This window comes from Diospyros lotus, chromosome 13 (genome assembly GCF_014633365.1).
Source record: "Diospyros lotus cultivar Yz01 chromosome 13, ASM1463336v1, whole genome shotgun sequence".
Lineage (NCBI taxonomy): Eukaryota > Viridiplantae > Streptophyta > Magnoliopsida > Ericales > Ebenaceae > Diospyros > Diospyros lotus.
The window spans coordinates 17,323,826-17,345,592 of NC_068350.1; the positions used below are offsets into that span (position 1 = coordinate 17,323,826).

Below are 21,767 nucleotides of genomic sequence, written 5' to 3' on the forward strand. Positions count from 1 at the left end.
AGGATAACATGACATATTCTATAGAAACATAATTACCCATCCATTCACATACATGAAACACACATAAATCAAGTAACTCACTTTTACCTGACTGAAATAGAACGTATAAAACATTGCAAATATGTTGTAACGATTGGGTAATTTGGAAAAGAAAGGAGTAAATGGGAAGGAATAGGCTAATTAATCTTATGTCGGTTTATTTGCAGTTGGCTAGCAATATGTGGGCTAGTTGGAAGGCCCAAAGAGATGCGGTGAGTGTTGGTTTGGAAGGATCATCAAAGGTATGACCATGGGTGGAAGAGTGTGTAAGTGTTGATGTTCTACTATTGTGTTTAGTTTTGATGATGAAAAACAATACCTTGTTTTATCCCCTAAGTCATGAGTCAAATCTATGGTTTTCAACAAAAATCAATTTCAAGTGCTTTGTTAAAAAGAAAACCAAAAAGATTTATGATTTTCTATATTAGTTGGAGATTTGCAAAGTCAAGTATTTAGTCTTAAAAGAATCTCCTAAAATGATTTTCAAGTTAGCTTTGAAGTCATTGGTCAACATAGAGCTAAAATTGTTCTAAGGCAAAAGACCAACTTGAACATAAATGTGTTTGATGAAAATCAAATCTTAAGTATGAAAAATCATTTATGTTAATCTCATTCTTTAGAATAAGCTTTCATATTTTTAAGCATGCATGAAAGGTTTTGGTTTGAAACTTAATCGTATGAAAAATCCTTTAGTTCATGCATCATGTCTTGAAACTCGTTTTGATAACGCTTCAATATTTTTCTAAGTCTGGAAGCCTAGCATCTTATAAGGAGACATATATGAAAATGTTTTCTTTTTAGAAAATTAACTCCCGGTAATTCAATAACTAACATTCATTAGTGATAAAATGATTTTTAACAAATTTTTCAAGAAATGAAAAGTGTATATCTTGGAGGTGATAAATCGCAAAATCCTAAGTTCCTACTAAAATCCAAATTCTACTTTTTTATTCTTATGGATTTTGATTTTTTTAGATATTTTTATTGAATCCAAATGGGGGGTACTTTCTTATTTACATTTATGTATTAAAGTAAATGGAAGGTAAAATATAAATTAAACAAAATGAGGACATTTACTTAAACTAAAGAAATGTAAATATGTGGTGATGTTTTGTATTAATCAAGTGTGCTTCTACATGTTATCTCTTACGTTTCCAGATTTTCCAAGAAGATAGTCGACTATGCTATTTAGTGCTGTCGACTATGCATAAGGATAGTCGACTATGCTTGTTCAGTCTGTCAACTATATCTTGCATCTGTTGACTATTTTTGCATCTGTCGACTATGCTATTTCATCTGTCGACTATGTTTGTTCATGAGTTTCAAAATTTTCTTTGTAAATTTTGATCTGTCGACTATGTTTGTTCATGAGTTTCAAAATTTTCTTTGTAAATTTTGATCTGTTGACTATGTAAAAGGATCTGTCGACTATGAGATTTTTTGTGTTATAAGATAGTCGACTATGATTTTCTGTCTGTCGACTATGGTTAGTTTTATTTGATAAAATAGTCGACTAACCTATTTTCTCTGTCGACTATGTGTTTCGCAGAAAGCTTCCAACGGCTATTTTTTCAAATCCCAACGGCTCCAAACGGCTATATTTCTCTTCAACTTTGTGGGACACTTATATATACATGTCATGGATGATCAAGAGGAGGCTAATGGATGGGAATGAATTGATTTGAGCTTACGATTTATATTCGTTTGTATTTACAGTGTTCTGTGCTTTCATTGTTATATTTTTCTCTCCAAGGCTTTATTCTGTTATTGTTAATACATTCATTTAAGCCTTGTTTAATCTTGAGAGACATTGTAACTAAGAGATTCATCTCTTAGATCATCTCATATTTTATATTTCTTATTCTTCCTAGCTTGTATAGCTAGAGGGCCCAATTTAGTTGGAGGTTTTGTAATTCCTAGTCTTGGACTAGAGGACCTACTTGGTTTAAGTAGGGGGTTTTAGTGGATGGTTTGAAAAATCCTTAGTGAGGAGCTAAGGTAGTGGATTAGGCTTGGGTTAAGCCGAACCACTATAAATCTTTGTGTTCTCTCTTGCTTATGTTTCTTTTTATTTATTTATCACTGCTAACATTTCATTATTCTTACGTGCATTGAGTTTTTTATTTTCAATCAAAAGGATTTCAAAGTTTTATCAATTAAGTTTTTTTTTAAATAACCAATTCACCCCCCCTCTTGGTGTGTGCCATAGAACCTACTGTCCTAACAAGTGTGTTTAATATGCTCCTAACATGTGCCCGCACCATCTTATAGAAAGGAAAAAAGTTTTGCAATTATAAAGGTGCACTTGTGCAATCACTCTATGAAGGGGAGCGATGGGGGCTATGGTTGTATGGAAGTATGGAAGACAGTAATGCTTACATAAAATACTTCCTAAGGAGACGATGGGAATGGGTTCATAAGCCCGCATAGTGATTCTTGTTGTGTATGGATGGGTGTATGTGCGCACCCATTGGCTCATAAGGCGGTGTGTCTACGTATCTTACATGGTGGTGGGTCCACGCACCTTATACGAGGACGTTGATCCTCGCATTGATCGTTATGTTGATAAGGATTTTATTATGTTGGCTTTCATGACAATGTAGTAGAATTGTTAGCCTGTGATTTGGCAATATATTATGGGTTCTCATAATAGTATGTTAGTGAAGCTGACTCGTGATGTGGCGGGGCACGATAAGGGGTTTTGCAATGTCGGGAAAGGTTCTGGCTTGATATACACTACAAAAAAACTGGCATTTAGCGACGGTTTTCAAAACTAAATCAACCGTCGCGCAGTATTTAGCGACAGTTTTGACCAACCGTTGGAATAACCGTCGCAAATCATATTTTTTGCGACGATTTTAAAATCACTGTAAAATTAGTGATTTAGCAATGGTTTTTAAAATATATAGCGGCGGTTGAAAAATCGCCGCAAAAATTAAAAAAAATTAAAATTTTTAATTTTAGTGGCATATTTAGAAACCGCCGCTAAAATAAAACAAAATTAAAATTTTTAATTTCTCCCGCCTGCCCGCACCTGCCCAACCACGTGTTCTAGCCTCCCCTTCCCCAGTTTTGAACCCGCGACGTCCCCTATACACGTGCATGCGCATAACTGTCTGATCTGCAAAGCTCCCTTGTTATATAACCGTATATATAAATTATATACCAAAACAACCACTACTTTTCAGAATTATATTTATATTTTTTAATATAGAAAGAAAAACATTAATTAATTTATTATTTTTTAAAAGAATAAAGGAATAAATAAAAAATAAATTAATTGAATTAAATTAACTAAATTAATTGATTAAAAATAAAAATATATATATTTTTTAAAATTATTAAAATTTTGTTAAATTTATTTTTATTTTTATTTTTATTTTTTAAATTAAATTTTTAATTAACTAGTGGTGAACCCGTGTGATATATGGGAAAGTTTAATTTAAAAATAAAAAAATAAATTTATTATTTTAAATAATTTTAACAAAATTGATAATTATAATTTTTTTAATCTTTAATCATGTTGAAAAGATTTAAATTTACTTAATTATTCACTATTCAACATGCTAATGAAGAACACTTTTAATTCAATATACCTATAAATTTTTTTTATTATATTATATTTATTTATAAATAAATATTATAAAATCTATAATATTTCCACTTAAAGATGTTCGTTATTTTCTATTTATTATATTATAAATATAAATATAAATTAAAACTCTTAAATATGAGTAAGAATAAGTTTTTTCAATAATAACAAAATTTTAAAAAAATGAATTTTGATTTCTTCCATAGTCTTAAAAATATGATACCTTAAATATTAATTAGTATTGAAAAACCATAGCATTTGACAACCTTAAATAATTTTTTATGAATTTGTTAAGACATCACATTTTCAAGACTATAATATAATTATTAAAGTAATTAATAATTAATTAATCACTACCTTTGATTTAATGCAAATTTTTGAAGGAAAAAATTAACCATTGATTGACACTTAGCAAAATACTTTATTTGACTATCATATTTTAATATTATATAAATATACATAGAATAAAGATATAAAAATAATATTTTAAATAAATAGATAATTTTCTATGACTTAATTGATAGTTTAAGTTGTCTATTAATATTTCTCATAAAACTCATGCAAATTTAATACAAAACAATTAGCATTGAAAAACTTGTATATTTAAAATTTATTATTAATTTTACAATAACTAGTACATATTATTTTAAAATAATTGAAAGATTTAAATTGTTAATGCAAATTACAAATCATTAATGCATGTTTTAGGGGAAAATTTTATTACTACTTATTATTTCAAAGCAATTGAAAGATTTAAATTATTAATGCAAATTACAAAATACAAATTATTAATGCAAGTTTTGGGGGAAAATTTTATTACTACTTATTATTTCAAAGCAATTGAAAATTTTAAATTATTAATGCAAATTATAAAATTTAAATTATTAATACAATAAGTATTAATTACAAATCATTAATGCAAGTTTTGGGGGAAAATTTCTTTTTTAAGATTATCATACTTTTATATATATAAAGATGCAAATTACAAAATGTAAATTATTAATGCAATAAATATTAAATGGAAATCATTAATGCAAGTTTTGGGGAAAAATTTTATTACTACTTATTATTCCAAAGCAATTGAAAATTTTAAATTATTAATGTAAATTATAAAATATAAATTATTAATACAATAAGTATTAATTGCAAATCATTAATGCAAGTTTTGGGGGAAAATTTCTTTTTTCAAAATTATCCTACTTTTATATATATAAAGATTTTGTAATTAATTTAAATTAAATTTTAAATTTTTTTTTAAGATTTTATATTTCTTTTTATTAATTTAATTCAATTTAATTTTAATTTTGAATTATTTAATTTTAATTATAAATTATTTAATTATTTTTGAATTTAACGAAGATTTTTCAAAAACCGCCGCTAAATTAAATTTTTTAATGAATTTTACGACAGATTTTAAAAACCGCCGCATATATTAATTTAATTTTAATTATAAATTATTTAATTATTTTTGAATTTAGCGGCGATTTTTAAAAACCGCCGCTTAATTAAATTTTTAAATGAATTTTGCGGCGATTTTTAAAAACCATCGCAAATATTAATTTAATTTAATTATAAATTATTTAATTATTTTTTTAATTTAGCGGTTGTTTTGAAAAACCGCCGCTAAATTAAATTTTTTGATGAATTTTGAGGCGATTTTCAAAACTGCCGCAAATGTTAATTTAATTTTAATTTTAAATTATTTAATTATTTTTTAATTTAACGACGGTTTCTCAAAAATCGCTGCTAAATTCAATTTTATTTTTTAAATATTTAATTATTTTTTAAATTTAGCGACGGTTTTTTGAAAATCGCCTCAAAATGTTAAAAAAATCGCCGCTAAAATAGTATTTTGTGGCAGTTTTAGAAATCATCGCAAAAAAACTGTCGCTAAAAATCAATTTTTTTGTAGTGATACTTTCGTTACTTTATTCATGTTGTAATTCATATTGTTTTTGGTATGCTTTGATTATACTTGCTGAATTTTTTGATTCACTCATTTATTTTCCATCGTTCCAGGTGAGGAAGACGATGAAGAGAAAGAGACTAAGTGCAGTAGAGCTTGAGTCTTGGGATAGTATGTGAACAATGAGATCCCAACCAAAAAATTCATGGGTGTGTTGAGGGTGTGAGGCTAGACTCTACATGTACTTTTATTTATTATGCCCTTTATGTTGTGAGTTGTGCGAGGAACTAGGCCAAGGAGGCCAGTATTGTAAGTTAAAATGTTGTAGCAAAACTTGTGGCCTTGCCTTTGGGCAATGATAATAAAGGTTGTATCAATTTAGTTGTATTTGTTCCACCTTATTTAAGGTCTCACCTCCTTGATTTTCTCTGGTATTGATTTTTTTATTTATATTTAGTAATAATTATTTGCTTAAGAAACAAGTTTTTTATTTATATTTAGTAATAATTATTTGCTTAAGAAACAAGTAGAGACCATGAGACGTTAATTATACCTTTTGTAATTTGATTTTTATTGAGGTAGTATTGTTAAATGTCTATTACTAATTAATTAGATTATTTAAGTATGGGTAATGTTAGCTATTATCTTAAAGCATCGAGATAATTATTTGTTTTTTATTTTTAACATTGAAATAATTTTATTAATTGGTGACAAATAATTGCATTTTAAAACATTTAATTCATTGATTAACAGAATTGTTTTGAAATTAAAAAAATATAATGGATATATTTTGTCAGAATATAATAATGTATATTTAGCATTACCCTTTAAGCATATAGTTAATAGATTGATCAAAAAAAATCAAATAGTTAATAATGAAATAACTACATCTGATAGTTATTTTTTATGAACCCCATTTATCAAAATTCCTAGATCACGGCGTCGCAGGGCCTGAACTTCTCCAGCGGCTGCGTCTCTATCTCTGCGCCAAGAAAGAGGACGTGCCCGACGGGTTCTGCACGGGGATTGGCTGCTGCCAAACTTCGATTCCAAACGGGCTCAATGCCTACGAGACTACGTTGTATTCCTGGACGAATCACACCAATGTCGTGACGTTTAATCCTTGCGTCTACAGCTTTCTGGGCGAGGAAGAAAGCTTCAAGTTTCGCGGGTCTACCGACTTTTTGGATCCGAATTTCATGAAGAGGACCGAAGAGAGTGTGCCTTTGGTGCTTGACTGGGTGATTGCAAATCAGAGCTGCATTCAAGAAGAAAAATCCAACACTTTGGCTTGCCAGAAGAACGCTCATTGCAATGACTCAGAGATCGGCTATGGAGGGTATTGCAGGTGCAACGAGGGTTTTCAGGGCAATCCTTAACTCACTCCGGGATGCCAAGGTTTTGTGTCTTATGATTCTTCTTCTTCTTTTTCATTCTTCTAATCCATAATTACTTGATTACAAGATTGACAAATTTTGCAAAATTCATATGCAGAACATGCAGTGCTATTAAAGTATGAAATTACTAACCATTGAGTTTTTTTTCTCAAGTAAATGGATAAATAGTCATCTTATCATTTTGCTTACACATTTTACCTAAAGTTTCTGTTCGACTACGGGCCACATATATATACTTAATTACAGTGAAAGGGGTATATAGAAGGACGATAATAGTGAAAAAATAAATGAAAAATATGTCCGTATAATTTTTAAATCAATGAATACATAAGTCACCAATATTGTTCTCTATAAAAAAAGATTGTTCATACGGTACTGTTACCCAGCTGAAATCTTTGATCTCATCCAGAAGAGCCATAATCTCGCTTTGAAAAGCCAAGAACGACTGAAAATTATAAGACCAATAAACACATCTATTTAGAAGAGATTGAGCTGCGTGCATTAATATTTGTTTCCTTGTGCAGATATCGACGAGTGCATTGATTCGAACTTGACAACTGTTCTGTGAATGCAATTTGCAAAAACAGCCCTGGAAGCTCCAACTGTTCCTGTGCTGAGGGTTACTATGGCGATGGCAGAAAACATCAGCGCGGCTGCATTGCAGAAGCCTCACAGTTTCCAGTCATCAAGTTCTTTCTAGGTATTATCTTTTACTTAGAAAAATATAGGCTCCACCACTGGCTGCCACTACCTAGAAGGATGGAAAGTAAGGTGAGTCGAGAGACTTAGCAAGCATAAGAAAAGAAAGGTTGAAGGTTGTATAAATCCAATAAACTCTTTCCAAAATAAACCCCCAGATACACACAAGTCATGAGATGTTACAACACAATAGCATAGCATAATAAAAGCATATACCGGTTATTGGGGCCCACACAAGACACACGGCACCCAAGTCCCATACCAACCTGCCGCTGCCCTGAGAGGTAACATGTATCTCCAACAAACCTGCGCGCGCAGTCCCGGGTCGGTACTCTCGTCACCAGTCCATGTCGGTACTCCCGACACCTGAGCCATAGGCTCTCTCGGAACGGTACTCCCGTCCGATAACTAATAACTATCAGAAGCCATGCAATGCACATAGAAATGCAATGGCGTAGTGAGCATCAACGTGATACACTGGCACCCATACATCCAGGCATCAGGCCATGCTCCGCCTAGATAGTAAACCACATGCGATGTATATGCCCGTGCTGGATGCAACCTAACCAAACTAGAATGTCCGTGTCCAAGCATACTCAATAAATGAATATCCCAACATGCAACCCGTACCCATGTGCATATCAACTCATGAACAGTAATATAATGAATCTAATCATGCAGTAAATCACATACTGGCAGAGCTAGTCAGCAATGCCCTGCACCGTCAACGGCTAGTGACTAGAAGTGTCCACCCGACGGTCCACATCAGGGCCATACAATAGTCTACCCCAACGTCACCAACAACCAACCCCTACCCCACTGCTCGATAGCTTTAACCGAACTATAAATAAATCCGAGAAAAATCGTAAATAAACCCACACGTTTAGGAACCTAGTCCCCAAGTTGGGTTTGGCATCATTCCGAAAGGAATGAGGGCGGTACAAACCCCCGTAGACACTTAACAAATAAAACTCTAGAAGTCTCGGATTTAATTTAAATTAAAACAAATAAACAATAATTCAACAAATAAGGTTAGACACCGAATTAGAGTAAGGGATGTGATAAAATATGAGAAATCACAGGGTCTTTCATGGGAATTAAAGATAATGAGGAGAGAGTTAAGAGCTTGCCTTTACACAGCCGTTTCTTGCATTTCTTGTACTCCCGCTGCGAAGTAAAACGTTTAATAATGATTAATAAAACCGTGGCTCACATTAATTAAATCTAACCGTGTAATATAAATAATTTAACCGTCTAAAATCCCACGTAGGCGTACCATGAATAAAACTCCAATGAGTCTCATATTTAATTTAAATTAAATCACGCTGATAACATCCTCAATTTATATAATTAATACGCGACACCGAAACGAATTAAGGAAAGGCGTAAAATTCACAAAATAGAAAGAGATTGCAAGGGTAGAGGAGAGCTTGCTTGAATTTAGCTATTTACAGTGTTTCTACGCTTGTACGACACCAAATTAATACACGCTGTCAAATAGAATACCTCCCAAAATTAACAAAATTAGGCCCAAAATGAAATTCTAACCGAAGAGAATGTTTAATATATAATTCTCTACTTACTTAGATAATTATACAACGATTAAAACTCCTTTAATCTTGAAATTTTTCCCAAAAATTAGCTCTGCGCACTGCTCATCTTCTTCCATTTTTTCCTCTGTTCGCTGGTTCAAAATTAGCCAAAATTGGCCTTTAAATTGAAGCAAAATGAAGGCTTCAACTGGGCGGCCCATAGCACGCCACGTGGCGCGCCCAGCAGCCTCGAATGGCTGCCACCACACAACCATGGGGGCTCGAACTCGCGACCTCGCCCAGCACATGCACACTCGCGACCGCCAGCGCTAGCCAACTCCTTTAACCATATAGTGCCTTCAATTAAATTTAAAGTGACTTTCAGTCACTTTCCAACTTTTGCACCAACACTCTTAAACTTTCGAAAATTATCACATGCACCCGTACTTCCATTTCTTTCTTATTTCACTTATACCCTGACATTTCCAAAAATCCACCAATTGAATTTATTTTTCCTATATCATAAATACCCCCAATTAAATTAATTAAACCTAAATTTCCTATTTCCTCAAAATTACATAAATAAACATTTTTTCCTTAACTCTCCAAATAATTTAATATTTCCTTTAAATTCCAAAACAAATAATTATTTCCTTGAAATAATAAATACTCAATAATCACCGAATAAAAAATTAAATCAATATTTCATTTAAACCCACAAATATTTGTTAATCTCCACAAACACAATAATTAATAATTATTAAACATTTCCAAATAATTTAATTAATTATCTTTAATTCCTTATTTTCCTCAAAACCACATAAATAAATACTTCCTCTTAAATTCCCAAATATTCAATAATGTCCTCAAACACAGGTTTGAATAATTATTATTTATTTTCAAATTTTGGGATATTACAATTCTCCCCTCCTTAATAGAATTTCCTCCTCGAAATTCGCGTTCAATCTATCTCCTCAAGATACACTTACCTCTCGTGATATTATTCAACATCTCCTCCAGGACATTCCATATCATCATTTTCCAATATTCCCACAAGTCAAAGTCTACGACATATCCTACTTGACTTAACACACTAGCACTTCTCCCCAATCCATCACCTCAATTGGACTACGTTATGGCCACTGATACCTTAACCAGTTCAAGGAACATCATCAATCATATATTACCTACAACCACAATGTTCTCCTATTACAATATCATAACCTCATCGTGTACCCAAGTTATCCCACGTTCTCTTCGTACTTTCATTTGGTACTATCTCAACCACATATCAACCTAAAGGCAAACTCAAAATTCACAGGTATTCAACCTTAATGGTAATCTGATCCATAACACAAAACTCAACGCAAAGGCAGCTGATTTCAACTACAACCGATAACGATAGGAATAGGGCCATCCTCTTGCATGACGAGGAATTAATACTCGGTAACGTGATCGGGAAACGATATTACATACTCAATCAAGAATTTAACAGCAATATCCTTTAGTCTGACTTTTTCCAACTGATTCTTAACCAGATACACGGCATTTTCTCGGCAGTACTTTCTCCCACATTTTGCCGCGTATGCTCAAGGTCCCGTCAATAAATAAGGGTAATCATTTAATCAGGACTATCTAGGAATAAACGTTATCCACTCAATATATCTTGAGATCTAAATGCCACCAGATCTCCCATCCTTAAAGGAATCAATATACCCAATTGTTGCTTCCCGCTATGACTTATTCGATGACCACCAATCCTTAGCCTGGTCCTGCTGTTGATTTAACTCCAAATAGCTAATGGACCATACCTCCTCTTAACTACTAAACATTAACCCTTACCTCCTCAAAGACTCTATAAGTTAGTTGGAACACGATCTTTAGAACCGATGTTATCTGCTCTGAAGCCTGCTCGACTGAAAGCACCTCACCGTATCAGTAACTGTTCTAATCCCCAAGGCATCTCATAGGTCTCCCCAACAACAAAAAGTAACTGAAGTGGGTTAAGCATTCTTCTGATTGGTATAACAAGCCATCTCATGTTTTTGTCGATGTACCACTTGACCAGCACCCAGAGAAGTCTCATCTCCTCACTCGATCAATAATCGACCCTAGGGCGAATGGTCCGCATTTAGCATCGAACGTACTCATAGCAACCATTATCCTTACAGCAAAACCCAACAGTGATTTAGACATGCAATTAACCTCGGTCCTAGCCATACACCCGAGTATCTCCCACAACCTTAGAAGACTTTTCTTATTTATAATTCACTTTATTATGGATATTCCACGACAGCCCAAAACATCTGCCACCACCTTTGCCTTACCCTATTTATTACAGAATCTCACAACCTTAGTCCTTTGTCACGCCAACCGTGGCGTCGCCTGTACTCTACTCCACCTATGAGAACTAAACACCTATACCCTATCTAGGTGGCGATGCCAAATCTCTAAGCAACATAACTGCTGTAGACTCCAAGACCACAATTTCGTAATAGTCCTTCAATCAATTCCCATCACAGGTCTCTTTTGGAATAAGCTTGACCCCATCCAGATTCAATTAAACTTAGGATTGTTGTCCTAAACCTCCATGGAAATGCAAACCCCTCAGAACCTCAATTTTCTTTCACACCTCATCACATAACGCATCTCCCGTCTGAATACATGCAGACAGTTTAACTGTCAACTACATACAGGTTACCACATCACCCAGCCTTCAAGTTTCATCTCAGTACGCCATGTACACCTCTCGATACCTACTTATCTATCATTTACCATCGGACTCCTATAGCACATTCCCACATGGTGGGACCTTTCCGTACCACTCCTGGCAAAATCTAATCATGGACTTCCAGCTCACATTATACCACAACTCATCTCTTATGAATTGACACATGCCTTTTGTAGGGCGTCAGCAACGTCTGGTAAGATCAAAGAAACTCCAAACCTCTATCTCTGTTGCCGGTCCCGAGCAATCCATAAATACTGCGAAGGAGTCGGTCAGCCCAAATGGCATAGCCACAAACTCAAAGCGGTCGTACGAATATGACAAGCAATCATTAGAAAATACCCCAGAGTTAATCCGACAAATCATCTGCTCGGGAGAAAAGACATTTATGCCTCAAGGCTACCCAGCTTAATTGCAGGGTCAATCCCTTACTAAGGCAACCTCCTCGGTAAATCTTCAAGAAGGTCAAGAGTATCCCTCGCTCACTCACAACCGGGGAAGGAATCCAGCCATACACACCCTTATCATGAGCAACGTGCGCCCGAAATGCAGCTTTAAAAGTTCCCTTAATCACTTTCCTTAGATGAGGTACGTATTATCTCTAATCCGCATCACTATTAGACAATGGTTAGGGACCCAACAAATCCACCACAAATCAGATATCCGGTCCACCCGGTCTTAGCGAAAATGATCCGCAACCAAATGTCTATCGCAGGTTAAACCTGTAACTTTCTAGGTCATACTATTCATCACATTAGGGCACTAGGATACTCTTCGCTAATAGCAACGACCACTTGATTCCTAAGGATCCCAAGGCTCACAAGTTACTAAATACATCTCATTACATAATACCTTCAAACATTGTACCTGATTTCTCACACTATTCCTACCCTTACAAAACTCGTAATTTAAAACCACACATTTGCATTACAGCCCCCTAATAAACATCACCCCTAGCAACCGAGGTAGCTTCATTTGCCAGGTAAGCTAAGTCCTCATTGCTAGCTACGCTGGAACTGGGTCCAACAGGTCTCTCTGCCAGTTCTGACAGTACTCTCAAGGTGGCTCGGACTGACTGGGTGTCCGGTTGTGCTCCAATCTTGGGCACGTCCTATACCGACTCCTGGTAAGGCTCCCAAATGACAGCTTATTACCTCACAGCCCTGGCAAAAACATCATAATAGGAATGAAGACTCACATCATTCATCATTACTTCAGTCGGTCGCCTCCACATGTCATTCATGTGCTCACGAGCGAACAAAACTCATTTTTTTGACAATCCCCAAAAGATCTCGTGGATCATCTCTTGAAACAACTCATCAAGAAAATACACATAACTTACTAGGTACTCCTTTTCGTCTTGTCCGCCTCCCCATCCAGAGGCAAACTCTTGTTCCCACTGACACCATAAACAATGCAATGCTGGGAGGTCATTTGGATTAGGTAGGGGTACACCGGGATCTAGGCCTCCGGGTTCCATCGGGAATACTTAAAATCAGCATACAACACCAAATATCAGGTAAATTTATTAAAGCTAAGCCAACCTCTTACCCAACATTTAGGGGCAGGCACAAGCCCTAAATAAATCCTATTTATACCACCTCACGGTCCCATCCTAATGTGCCTTATCACCCCTGCACGAACATAAATTGGGACATAGTCTCTCACACGAATCGGAAAAACTCAACTTAATGCAGTCTGACTCTACTCGATTCACTTAGACCTTCCTAACTCTACCCGATAACCTTAGTGTACAGGAACTTGTCCCCTGAAACTGACTCAAACTACGCTCTGATACCAACAATGTAAGCACCCCTGCCCGGATATCCCCAACCACTCGGACTACCCGAACGAGAGCGCCTACGGCAGAAGAAAGAATGAAACACGAGACAAAGCCACCCTGGCATGCATACATAAAAATAAGAACAGCGGAAACGAAGCTAAACACATGCATGCACTACGGGTACCCCGTTATCACAGCGATCACATGATAAATAAATAAACACAAACTCCTGTGCCGACATACACGAGACTCGAGGAAAGACCTGGTATAGTACAAAATAATAGAGTAAATCATACTCAGACATCAGAGTTAACAGGGATTGACGGGACTGCCTGTACACCATACCGACTCTGCCGCTAAAAGATGACTTATTTGCCATGGTCCACGCTGTCACTACCTGGAATGATGGAAAGCAAGGTGAGTAGAGAGACTCAGCAAGCATAAGAAAAGAAAGGCTGAAGGCTGTATAAATCCAATAAACTCTTCCCAAAATAAACCCCCAGGTACACACAAGTCATGAGATGCTACAACACAATAGCATAGCATAATAAAAGCATATACTGGTCATTGGGGCCCACACAAGACACACGGCACCCAAGTCCCATACCAACCTGCCGCTGCCCTGAGAGGCAACATGTATCTCCAACAAATCTGCGCGCGTTGTCCCGGGTCGGTACTCCCGTCACCCATCCATGTAGGTACTCCCGACACCCGAGCCATAGGCTCCCTCGGAACGGTACTCCCGTCCGAGAACTAATAACTACCAGAAGCCATGTAATGCACATAGAAATGCAATGACGTAGTGAGCATCAACGTGATACACTGGCGCCCATACATCCAGGCATCAGGCCATGCTCCGCCCAGATAGTAAACCACATGCGATGCATATACCCGTGCTGGATACAACCTAACCAAACTAGAATGTCCGTGTCTAAGCATACTCAATAAATGAATATCCCAACATGCAACCCGTACCCATGTGCATATCAACTCATGAACAGTAATATAATGAATCTAATCATGTAGTAAATCACATACTGGCAGAGCTAGTCAGCAATGCCCGGCACCGGTCAACGGCTAGTGACTAGGAGTGTCCACTCGACGGTCCACATTAGGGCCATACAATAGTCTACCCCAACGTCACCAACAACCGACCCCTACCCCACTACTCGATAGTTCTAACCGAACCATAAATAAATTCGAGAAAAATCGTAAATAAACCCGCACGTCTAGGAACCTAGTCCCCAAGTTGGGTTTGGCATCATTTCGAAAGGAATGGAGGCGGTACAAACCCCCCTAAGCACTCAACAAATAAAACTCTAGAAGTCTCGGATTTAATTTAAATTAAAACAAATAAACAATAATTCAACAAATAAGGTTAAGCGCCGAATTAGAGTAAGGGAGGTGATAAAATACGAGAAATCACAGGGTCTTTCACGGGAATTAAATATCATGAGGAGAGGGTTAAGAGCTTGCCTTTACACGGCCGTTTCTTGCCTTTCTTGTACTCTTGCTAAGAAGTAAAACGTTTAATAACGATTAATAAAATCATGGTTCACATTAATTAAATCTAACCGTGTAATATAAATAATTTAACCGTCTAAAATCCCATATAGGCACACCACGAATAAAACTCTAATGAGTCTCATATTTAATTTAAATTAAATCACGTTGATAACATCCTCAATTTATATAATTAATACGCGACACCGAAACGAATTAAGGGAAGACGTAAAATTCACAAAATAGAAAGAGATTGCAAGGATAGAGGAGAGCTTGCCTGAATTTAGCTATTTACAGCGTTTCTATGCTTGTACGACACCAAATTAATACATGTTGTCAAATAGAATACCTCCCAAAATTAACAAAATTAGGCCCAAAATGAAATTCTAACCGTACAGAATGTTTAATATCTAATTATCTACTTACCTAGACAATTAAACAGCGATTAAAACTCCTTTAATCTTGAATTTTTTTCCCAAAAATTAGCTCTGCGCACTGCTCATCTTCTTCCACTTTTTCCTCTATTCGCAAGTTCAAAATTGGCCGAAATTGGCCTTTAAATTGAAGCAAAACGAAGGCTTCAACTGGGCGGCCCACAGCGCACCACGTGGCATACCTAGGAGCCGCGCATGATTGCCATCGCTTTGCCCAAAACGACGCCGTTTTGGGCAAGGGTTTTGGCTGAAAAATCAGCCAAAATCCTCCAACACGCGCGCACACCCGCAGGGGCTCAAACCCACGACCTCACCTAGCACACGCGCACTCACGACTACCCGCGCTAGCCAACTCCTTTAACCATATAGTGCCTTCAATTAAATTTAAAGTGACTTTCAGTCACTTTCCAACTTTTGCACCAGCACCCTTAAACTTCCAAAAATTATCACATGCACCCGAACTTCCATTTCTTTCTTATTTCACTTATACCCTGACATTTCCAAAAATCCACCAATTGAATTTATTTTTCCTATATCATAAATACCCCCAATTAAATTAATTAAACCTAAATTTCCTATTTCCTCAAAATTACATAAATAAACATTTTTTTCCTTAACTCTCCAAATAATTTAATATTTCCTTTAAATTCCAAAACAAATAATTATTTCCTTGAAATAATAAATACTCAATAATCACCAAATAAAAAATTAAATCAATATTTCATTTAAACCCACAAATATTTGTTAATCTCCACAAACACAATAATTAATAATTATTAAACATTTCCAAATAATTTAATTAATTATCTTTAATTCCTTATTTTCCTCAAAACCACGTAAATAAATACTTCCTCTTAAATTCCCAAATATTCAATAATATCCTCAAACACAGGTTTGAATAATTATTATTTATTTTCAAATTTTGGGATATTACAGGGAGGCTGGAAATTTAATTTTCAACCTCGCCACGTGGCGGGCGGACATGCGACCACGTGGCTGGGCAGGCATAGGCGGATGGGCGGGTCCAAGTGAGTGGGCGCGGGCGAGTGGGAGAAATTAAAAATTTTAATTTTATTTTAATTTTAGCGGCGGTTTTAGAAGCTGCCTCTAAAATTAAAAATTTTAAATTTGTTTTATTTTAGCGGCGGTTTCTAAAACCACCGCTAAAATTAAAAATTTTAATTTTTTTTTAATTTTTTAATTTTTGCAGTGGTTGAAAAATCGCCACTATATTTTTTAAAAACTGCCGCTAAATCACTAATTTTGCGGCAGTTTTAAAACCGCTGCAAAAAATATGATTTGCAGCGGTTATTCCAACGGTTGGTCAAAATCGCCGCTAAATGCTCCACGACGGCTGATTTAGCGGCAGTTTTGAAAACCGCCGCTAAATGCCAGTTTTTTTGTGGTGACTAAGGACTTTAACAATCCACTATAACTTTTGCAGACTCCCGATCTCACATCAAGCTAACCAAGTGTAATACTTGGGAATGATTTGAGGTTATAAAATAATATTTGATGAAGTGTACAAGTGGGATTTTTAGAAAAATGAGATTATAAGGTTCACTGACGTAGCTTTAGGCGACCGAATCAACCGAAGGGAGTACCCCGGACCCAAGATGATTAAGGAAAATGGTATAGTAAGGACGAGTAATACAAGTTATGATTTTTGGTGATGAAAGAAGTGGGATCAGGAATAGTTTTCAGTATAACTGTAGATCAGGCTGAAAAATTAAATCATCGTAAGGGACTTTCGAAAAGTCAACGGAACCTTGAGGGGGTTTTGGTTTTGAGTAAAAATCAACCCTGAAGTGATTTCAGGATAAAACAAGGGTCCCATGAGGGTCCGGGGGCAAAATCGTCCTTATCGAGTAATCTTGAAATTATTAATTGTGGATTTCTGGTATTTGAATTTGAATGAAATTTGCGTCTAAGAGTGTAATTATAATTGTGAAATGCTCGTAGTGGGATTTAGAATTAATTGAGAGATTTATATATAAATGATTTTAATATATAATATAATAAATTATATACATGTGTGTGTGGGGGGGGGGGGGGGGGGGGGGGAGCATTGAAGCAATCCGTGGGGTGCACATTGGAAGCTTCCAAGGAAGCAAAGTTTAAATTGAATTTAATGAAGCTGTGTGGTGCCCAATTGAAGTGGAAGGCAAGCATACAAAAAAATGTAATATATAATATAGACAAGAATGGTGGCTAAGTTACAGAGATTTCTTTAATATATTAAGAGATAAACTTTATAATATATATATATATATATATATTATGTTCAGGTGCGTGATGGCCAGTCTTCGGCCAAGTATGATTAAATAATATATACGTGGAGCCCAAGTATTATGTGTATATATAAGGAGGGTAATTGGAAGAAGAGGGAAAGGCAGAGGCAGAGACAGCTTGGCCGAGTGAGCAAAATCAAGAGAGAGCAGAGGGAAGAAAATGAGAGAAAAGAAAAGGAAAAGGAAGGAAATAAGAAAAGGAAAAGGAAGGAAATAAAAGGGGAAAAAATAGTAGAAAGTTTTTAAAAAATTCTAGAAATTTATTTGAAGTTCGAGGAACGTGTTGGGGCTCGGAATTTAGTTTTTAAAAGCTTCGCACCAGAGTTGAGGTTCGGCAAATTTTGAGGCATTCTGAATTATATTCAAGGTAAGTGTGCTACCTGGAAATTTGATTTTAAGTTGTGAGTAGTTTACCCCAAAATTTGGTATTTGTGTTACCTAAATGTGTTGTGGTTTTATGCAAATGGTTTTGTTGCATGCAAATGGTAACCGGTGACGGTTGGTTTTACGAGGGAGGTTCGTCCTTAAACATTTTGAACTTGTACATTGTATTTTATAAACTGTTGTTTATATGATGCATTGAATTGTGAAATGTGGCATTGTCTTGAGTTTTGTGTGTACGTATGGAATGTCAGCCTCAGATGTTGTCTGGATAGTGTAGCCATAATTCTCTAAGGGCGTGATGGAATAATAGGGGTATCTGATGCTGGTGTGCATGTCAGGATAACCGCCTTGGTTTTCGTGCCAGACCGTTTCGTTAGGAAAGTTGCACTAGGATGACTAGGTGGTCCATACTGTGTTGTTCATGTGGGATGTCAGCCTAGAATGTTGTCTGAATAGTGTAGTCGTAATTCTCCAATAGTGTGATGGAATAATAGGGGTATCTGATATTGGTGTGCATGTCAGGATAGTCGCCTTGGTTTTCGTGTCAGGCCGTTTGGCCAAAAAAGTTGCACTAGGATGACTAGGTGGCCCATGTGAAATTTTGGAGTTGGGATTGTATGGTGGTTCCCGGATGCTTAGAGTGGAAGTGCGATCTGGAGAGATGCGTTGGCTTGCCCCTCTTAAGCTAGATCGCATCGTGACGTCGAGTCGGTATGGTGGCATAGCTTTTAGAGAGATTGCTCTTTTCTCGTGGTAGGGTTAAGCGCGTAGGACTCTCTTGGGCTAGGGCTTACCGGGTGTATTGGTTTATTTCATGTCTTGCATTCATTCATGAAAAACGTGATTTTGAACTCTCATTTAGATGATTCAGCATTTAATTTGGACTATGTCCCTAGAATATTCAAACGTTCCAAGTGAAGACAGCGGTGCGAAAGGAAAGGGAATTGCCGAGGAGTGACGGTGATTAGTTGATAGCTTGTAACATGTCACTTTCAATAATGTTGTTTATTTTGAGTACATCTTGTAAGTGTTGGTTTGACTTTATATTACAAATAAAGTGGTTTCGGTTATGACCTATTAAGGTTTTGATCTAGCTTCCGCATTTGTGTTGGTGAACCTGTCTTAGTTTATTGATGGCTCATAATTGATATACTGAGAAGGTGTAACGGGATCTTCGGGGAACGATTTTTGTGATGGATTTTTATTTGGAAAAAAATTTTATATCTCCAGAATCTTACATTACGTAACGCCCTTGGGAGAGCGGGGTGTTACACCAAGCATCCAAAGGCTCTCAAGCTGCATTGCTCACTCACTCAAGAGCCACAAGGTAAAGAAAAGAGAATCACTTCAAATTTTATCCGAATTTCTCTATCTTGAGGTTATTGTATCATTTCATTTATTACCTTATATAAGTGTATTTATTGCTTAAATCATTTGAGTCCAAGTGTGGACAATGTATTGTACTTGTCAGGGCCCGCTCCCGGATTATCCGCTAGCATAGGAAATCCGTGAGAGGGTCCATACAAGATGGATACAAATACAAACATCTCTTAACATTTTGGCAAAATTCTTTTCATTTCCATATTTGCTCGCTATTAATAGGAGCCAAAATAAACATTATACATCATTCTTTACATCATAAACTCGGGTTTACAACCCATACATTTTAAAAATTATAGGGCATCAAGGCTTTAAATACAAAATGAAACCCTCTAATCATGCCCTCAAACTACACCCATGGATCTTCAAGGTTGGGACATCTCTGTATACATCTAACCAAAAACTCGCCCACTTACTTATCTTCCATTTACCTGGAATGACAAAAAAGAACAAGGGTGAGCCACAAGGCTCAGCAAGCATATAATAAAAGAGAGACATCAATAGGATAATATATGAAGGCATGGGCAATTCAAAGCCAAGGAAAAATCACAAATCCAACAAGTAAACCTCACTTGAACCCATGACTTCAACAATCGACAACATCATCTCTCAAGAATTTATAATTCATTACACTTCATCAAAACCCATTTCTCAAAGTGAGCCCTAAGGCTCGCCAAGTGTATAATCCAACAAAAACTGGATATGACCAGACTTCCCTGAACATCATTCATATCATACCACACATGGACACACACCAGTCCCCAAAGCATAGGTGACACACAATCAATGCCATGTAGTTATATCACATGTTATCCAATCATAACATCAATGCATGGATGCACACATAATACACACATATGGTTATTGGGCCAACATAAGAAAATGCACATAATGGCACCCAAGACCCTGTATACAAACTTGTTGTAGCCAATGATAGGCTACCAAAATAGAACGTGAGCCCAAGGCTTTCATCTCACATCTATCACCATCATCTTCATGTACCACATCACTCAAAATCTCATCAAGGTCACAAGCTGTTGTGGGCCTCCACCCACAATCTTACACATCACAAGATCTAGCTGCTATGGGCCTTCACCCACAGTCTTACGTATCACAGGATCCAGCTGCTGTGGGCCTCCACCCACAGTTTTACGCATCACAGGATCTAGTTGTTGTGGGCCTCCACCCACAGTCTTACGCACCACCAACACAAACCAATTTCCACCACCAACACACCCGCGCACAAAGGAACCATGCAAAGCAACATATAAGGAATGCAATAGCTCTTATGCATATGCTCACCTAACATACACAAGTCAGCACTCATAGGCGAATCATGTCATGCTAATGCTCATGCTCCCATCACATACAAAGCATGACCCCCCAATGATTGTAACCCATGATCCAACATCACAAGGCGAGGCAATATAGAAACACAATACCATGCAACACAACTACTAACAATGCTATGATTAATGGCATTCATACATCCTCATTTGATTTCCCATTAGAGCTCTTGGCTCTTCCACACATTTCATATTGATTAAGGGTAATTATTCATATAATGATAGTCATGCATCAAGCATGAGTTATCATGGACATACCAATTAATATCACTTCTTATTAACTTCCCAAATGATTATTATCATGCTTCCTCATGCAACTTAATTACATTATTATCTCATGAACCCCCATGTATATACATATAGGTGTCTTCAACCAAATTTTATCATTATAGGGGATTGAGGGATGCCAAAGGAAACATTTTAAAACGCTTTACATTAGCCATCTTACTTACTTTGGATTAAGAAGAGCCTTAACCCATTCAAATAATAACCAAAATATATGATATTGCATATCAAATCGAATCCCTTGAAGTCTAGTTTATGACGCTTCAAACGGATCGCAAATCTGAGTTCTACATCATAAATTATGGCCAAAAAAGCAAAGCATGCGCAAAGTAGTCAAAACCGCAGCTGAGTTGACTCGGGGCAAAATTGAGTCGACTTGCCCAAAACCGAGTCGACTTGGCCAAGAACGATGGAAAAAGGCCAAAAAAAACCCCAAAAAACCCTCAAAATGGACACCAAACATTCCAA

The 21,767-nt window shown here is 36.2% G+C and overlaps 1 pseudogene; it reads left to right on the forward strand.

The window, feature by feature from the left end:
- The first annotated feature begins 161 nt into the window (after positions 1–161).
- LOC127788084 (putative wall-associated receptor kinase-like 16) overlaps positions 162–21,767 on the forward strand; it is a 63,930-nt pseudogene continuing 42,324 nt past the window's right edge.